This window comes from Triticum aestivum, chromosome 3B (genome assembly GCF_018294505.1).
Source record: "Triticum aestivum cultivar Chinese Spring chromosome 3B, IWGSC CS RefSeq v2.1, whole genome shotgun sequence".
Classification (NCBI taxonomy): Eukaryota; Viridiplantae; Streptophyta; class Magnoliopsida; order Poales; family Poaceae; genus Triticum; species Triticum aestivum.
In genome coordinates this window covers 842,704,780-842,711,550 of record NC_057801.1, presented here as the reverse complement: position 1 = coordinate 842,711,550, position 6,771 = coordinate 842,704,780, and positions in this window count along the sequence as shown.

Below are 6,771 nucleotides of genomic sequence, written 5' to 3'. Positions count from 1 at the left end.
CACACATTTTTTGTACGAAAAATAAAATAAAAAGAACACACAGTTTTCCAGTCAATCAAGAGATGAGAAGATACCTGTATGACATCTTTCAATTCGATTACCGCGTCACGGACGGAGGTATCTGGAAACCTAGGCATCCCGTCACTTGGCCTGCATCCCCCGAAAAATAAAATGCAGCGGGATGTTTAGGGAATCAAAGAAAATTAGACTAGATCGACAGCAAAAGTGTAAGGAGAAACCAGTGACTAACACATTCTGGCAGTGTCGACACCGTTTGGCATCGGAGGAGCTCGAGTCGTCCCTCCCATCATCCTGCATCCTCTTGTCCCCCATGGCCTCCCAAGCTAGCTGTTCTTTGTCACCAAGGCTCCTCGCCTCTTGTGTCTGGGTCGTGGTTCCCAAGAGAGGCTGCCAGCTTTTCCCCATTATATGTTGGCTTCATACGGTGAACTCAGCAGCCTCCCAGCTTATCCTAGAATGAATATACATATTTTATTTCATGTATAAGTTGGTGGGAAGGCTATGGACGCGCCCATGAAGTTCTTTGGAAGTTCCTTCGTCCTCTATTTCATTGTTGGCGCCTCGGCGTGATGGATCGAGGGAGGCCATGACAATGGGTGGGTACATCTCCTTCGGCCCAAACGCCTATCCAGGCAAATTTTCTATACCCACCCACTTTGGTATCTACGTGCAACTCTATTGGGTATAATCTATGGCATTTGCGTAATAAAATAAGTAGAGAAATGAGTAACAGTATAACCTTCAGGTACTCAACCATTAAAGTCTGCTACTCCCTCTGCTCCAGAATGTACTGCAAATCAGATTCTTTTTCAAAGTGAAACATTACGAATTTTGACCAAGTTCGTAGAAAAATCTATCAGCATCCAAAATACTAAATTCATACCATTAGACTTGTCATGAAATATATTTTATTTGGTATATATATCGTATTATGGATATTGATAATTTTCTCTACAAATTTGTCAGGGTTTGTGCAGCTTGACTTATGACAAAACCAGTGTGCACTATATTATGAGATGGAGAGAGTACATCTCAAGTTCACAATGACAATTGACGCATAACTAAAAGGTCTTAATAGTCGTTACACCACAGTCCACGGTTAGATAATTGGTAACAAACACTGCAAAACTTGCAATGGTGAGAGCAAACGGCCAAATACCATAGCATAACTAACAACCACGCGCCCATTAGGCCTAGAGCCCATGCTTCGTGTTGACAACCGAATAATGACTCATCCGTCCATTCCAAAGATGGCCGAGCACTGGCACATCCTCCCACTAGTAGAAAAAGGGCCTTATGTTCAACTTTTTAGTCCCGGTTTATAATAGAACCGGCACTAATATGACCATTAGTGCCGGTTCCAACAGCTAGGTTGGCGGCTCTGATTAGTACAGGTTCGTGGCGAATCTTTAGTACTGGTTCGTGCCACGAACCGGTACTAAAGAGGTGGTGGCAGGCTTGTGTCAGGCCGCGGCCCCACCATGACCTATAGTACTGGTTCATGCCACGAACCGGGGGACTAGAAGTTCACCTTTAGTCCCGGTTCATGTACCAACCGGGACTACAGATATCACTATATATAGTGCTTCTTCCAGCCCGAGCCGAAGCCCTCTGTTTTTCCCCTCCTCTCTGTTTTCTTCCCCTCTTGCTCGAGCTCCCACCTTCATTTTTGCCAAAATTTTCCAACATTTGAAGGCACCCCATCCATCCAAGTGATCCCAAAGGCTAGCAACTCTGTCCTTTCATCTCCCATTGCTACATTAGCTCTTGCAATGCTCTATAAGTATAGTGATTTGTGGGTTTTTAGTTTGGGAGGAATTATATGTTGTAGTTTATTTGATTTATATGCAATCTGAGGTCAAAATAACTCTTAGTGTGCATATGTAGGTGTGGTTTACTTAGTGCCTTCCCGTCTCCGTCCTAACCACCGTCGATCGCCCGCACCGTCCCATCGCCGGCACCACCTTGTGGTGAGCCTCTTGTTCTTATCTTTATAATATAAGAAAAAAAAAATCATGTTTGTGTTATTTAGATATATAGTTACTTGTATAATTATCTTACCCGTACATTGTTTGTTATACATAGTGCCATGGTTTTGATAACCGTCCCCGTCGACCCTCGTCCGGGTTATGATTCAGATGTGGTATATTCTCTTTTATAACTATTTGTTGCATTTCGTGTTTATGACAAATTATGCCCATCAAGTTGACATAAATATTTTTATCTAGGAGGTATGTGAACCGGAAATTTCAACCGATCCTATTGTCAAGAGGTTAAATTTAGTTGAAAAAGAAAACGAGTATTTGAAAGAAAAATTTAAAAGAATTGAGGGGGAGAAGATGGAATTGGAGTTGCATGTTGCCGATGTCGTCAATGATCACAAGATCAAGATGGAGAAAATGCGCTTGAAGATTAGAAAATATGCCATCGATAGTGAGGCTTGGTATCATTATGCTGTTGGATCAATTGTTACCTTAGTTGCGATCTTGATCGCATTTGTTGTTGCATTTAAATGCTTTAGCTAGAGAGTTATTTTTATGTTGTTTTATGAGAATAAGTGGTGTATGAACTTTATGTACGAACTTTATGTATGAACTTTATGTATGAACTTGTATTAATTTGGTCTTTTCGGTGTTGTGTAAATGAAGATGAGCCGACAATGGATATACGATGACCGATGCTCTCCCCAGTTCATTAATGGCGTGCATACTTTTCTGCTTGCGGCTGAGGCAAACAAATGGAATGAAGTATAACGTGTACAATATGTAGTATCGTAAAATATGCATAACGTGTATATGTAGTATCGTAAAATACCAGCAAATGAAAAAGAATTAAATGAAAAAAACAAAATTAAAGGAAAAAGAAATCATAAACCCAACCCCCCCTAAACCTTTAGTACCAGTTGGTATGTCAAATCGGTAGTAAAGGTCTCCCAGCCCCCGGCCCTGGTTCCTGCAACGTGGTGGCCCTTTAGTGCCGGTTCGTGCTGAACCGGGACTAAAGGGGAGGACCTTTAGTCCCCACCTGTTAGTGCCGGTTTCCCAACCGGCACTAAAGGCCCTTACGAACCGGTAATGTAGCTCCATTTTCTACTAGTGTCCTATCCCGAGAGATTTGTTGGAGTGGAAAGAGGCGAGGTCGAGATAGAGTGGAGGGTTGGACGCCGTGGACCGGCAAGACACAGGCCAATGGGCAGCGCAGGAGGCGCCTACCTGATGGCGGCAGCAGTGGTGCCTAGAGGCAGCGTGGAATAGGAGATCGGGAGATGGGAGGAGAGCAAAAGGGGATGAGTTGAGGGAGGGGGAGAGCGAGAGTGGAGACAACGGCTGGTTTGGGGTAGGGGTTGGATATTGGGGTTTCACGGTATGTACACATTATAAATTCCTCAACCCCACGTCACATTAATATTTTATGGTTGCACATGGACAAAATTATATACCCATGCCCTACCATGTATACACAATTCCGCGGGTATCATGCCCATGTGCAAATGTCATCACTAGTGAAGGAAATATGCCCTAGAGGCAATAATAAAGTTATTATTTATTTCCTTATTTCATGATAAATGTTTATTATTCAGGCTAGAATTGTATTAACCGTAAACTTAGTACATGTGTGAATACATAGACAAACATAATGTTACTAGTATGCATCTACTTGACTAGCTCGTTGAATCAAAGATGATTGTGTTTCCTAGCCATTGACATGAGTTGTCATTTGATTAACGGGATCACATCATTAGGAGAATGATGTGATTGACTTGACCCATTCCGTTAGCTTAGCACTTGATCGTTTAGTATGTTGCTATTGCTTTCTTCATGACTTATACATGTTCCTATGACTATGAGATTATGCAACTCCCGTTTACCGGAGGAACACTTTCTGTGCTACCAAACGTCACAACGTAACTGGGTGATTATAAAGGAGCTCTACAGGTGTCTCCGAAGGTACATATTGAGTTGGCGTATTTCAAGATTAGGATTTGTCACTCCGATTGTCGGAGAGGTATCTCTGGGCCCTCTCGGTAATGCACATCACTATAAGCTTTGCAAGCAATGTCACTAATGAGTTAGTTGCGGGATGATGCATTACATAACGAGTAAAGAGACTTGCCGGTAACGAGATTGAATTAGGTATTGAGATACCGACGATCGAATCTCGGGAAAGTAACATACCGATGACAAAGGGAACAACGTATGTTGTTATGCGGTTTGACCGATAAAGATCTTCGTAGAATATGTGGGAGCCAATATGAGCATCTAGGTTCCGCTATTGGTTATTGACCGGAGACGTGTCTCGGTCATGTCTACATAGTTCTCGAACCCGTAGGGTCCGCACGCTTAAAGTTTGATGACGGTTATATTATGAGTTTATGTTTTGATGTACCAAAGGAGTTCGGAGTCCCCGATAAGATCGGGGACATGACGAGGAGTCTCCAAATGGTCGAGACATAAAGATCGACATATTGGACGACTATATTCGGACATCGGAAAGGTTCCGAGTGATTCGGGTATTTTTCGGTGTACCGGAGAGTTACGGGAATTCGTATTAGGCCTTAATGGGCCATACGGGAAAGGAGAGAAAGGCCCCAAAGGGTGGCCGCACCCCTCCCCATGGACTAGTCCGAATTGGACTAGGGAGGGGGGCGCCCCCTTCCTTCCTTCTCCTTCTTCCTTCCCTTCTTCTACTCCAACAAGGAAAGGAGGAGTCCTACTCCCGATGGGAGTAGGACTCCCCCCACTTGGCGCGCCCTCCTCCTAGGCCAGCCGCCTCCCCCTTGGCTCCTTTATATGCGGGGGCAGGGGGCACCTCTAGAGACAACAATTGATCCTTGAGATCTATTAGCCGTGTGCGGTGCCCCCCTCCACTATATTCCACCTCGATAATATCGTAGATGTGCTTAGGCGAAGCCCTGCATCGGTGGAACATCATCATCATCACCACGCCGTCGTGCTGACAGAACTCTCCCTCGACACTCGGCTGGATCGGAGTTTGAGGGACGTCATCGAGCTGAACGTGTGCAAGAACTCGGAGGTGCCGTGCTTTCGGTGCTTGATCGGTCGGGCCGTGAAGACGTACGACTACATCAACCGTGTTGTGCTAAAGCTTCCGCTTACGGTCTACGAGGGTACGTGGACAACACTCTCCCCTCTCGTTGCTATGCATCACCATGATCTTGCGTGTGCGTAGCAATTTTTTTTGAAATTACTACGTTCCCTAACAGTGGCATCCGAGCCTGGTTTTATGCGTAGATGTTATATGCACGAGTAGAACACAAGTGAGTTGTGGGCGATACAAGTCATACTGCTTACCAACATGTCATACTTTGGTTCGGCGGTATTGTTGGATGAAGCGGCCTTGATACGTCTCCGTCGTATCTATAATTTTTGATTGTTCCATGCCAATATTATTCAACTTTCATATACTTTTGACAACTTTTTATACTATTTTTTGGGACTAACATATTGATCCAGTGCCTAGTGCCAGTTCCTGTCTGTTGCATGCTTTTTGTTTCGCATAAACCCAATATCAAACGGAGTCCAAACGGGATAAAAACGGATGGAGATTTTTTTTGGAATATTTATGATTTTTGGGAAGAAAAATCAACGCGAAACGGTGTCCGGGGTGGCCACGAGACAGGGGGCCGCGCCCCAGGGAGGCAGACGCGCCCTGGGCTCTCGTGGGCCACCCATAAGGCGGTTGACACTCTTCTTTTGGCGCGAGAAAGCTAATTTTATGAGAAAGATCTGGGCGAAAGATTCACCCCAATCGGAGTTACGGATCTCCAGATATAAAGGAAACGGTGAAGGGGTAGAATCAGAAAACGCAGAAACAGAGAGATAGATCCAATCTCGGAGGGGCTCTCGCCCCTCCCAAGCCATGGGAGCCAAGGACCAGAGAGGAAACCCTTCTCCCATCTAGGGAGAAGGTCGAGGAAGAAGAATAAGAAGAAGGGGGGCTCTCTCCCCCTTGCTTCCGGTGGCGCCGGAGCGCTGCCGGGGGCCATCATCATCACCGCGATCTTCACCAACACCTCCGCCATCTTCACCAACATCTCCATCACCTTCCCCCATCTATATTCAGCGGTCCACTCCCCCGCAACCCGTTGTACCCTCTACTTGAACATGGTGCTTTATGCTTCATATTATTATCCAATGATGTGTTGCCATCCTATGATGTCTGAGTAGATTTTCGTTGTCCTATCGGTGATTGATGAATTGCTATGATTGGTTTGAGTTGCATGTTTTATTATTGGTGTTGTCCTATTGTGCCCTCCATGTCGCGCAAGCGTGAGGGATTCCCGCTGTAGGGTTTGCAATATGTTTATGATTTGCTTATGGTGGGTTGCGTGAGTGACTGAAACACAAACCCGAGTAAGTAGGTTGTTTGCGTATGGGATAAACGGGGACTTGGTGCTTAATGCTATGGTTGGGTTTTACCTTAATGAATCTTTAGTAGTTGCGGATGCTTGCTAGAGTTCCAATCATAAGTGCATAGAATTCCAAGTAAGGGATGATATGTTAGCTTATGCCTCTCCCTCAAATAGAATTGCAATAGTGATTATCGGTCTAGTAATGTAGTCAGTTGCTTAGGGACAATTCCACAACTCCTACCACCACTTTTCCACACTCGCTATATTTACTTTATTGCATCTTTATCTAAACAGCCCCTAGTTTTTGTTTACGCGTTCTTTATTATCTTGCAAACCTATCCTATCACACCTACAAAGTACTTCTAGTTTCATACTTG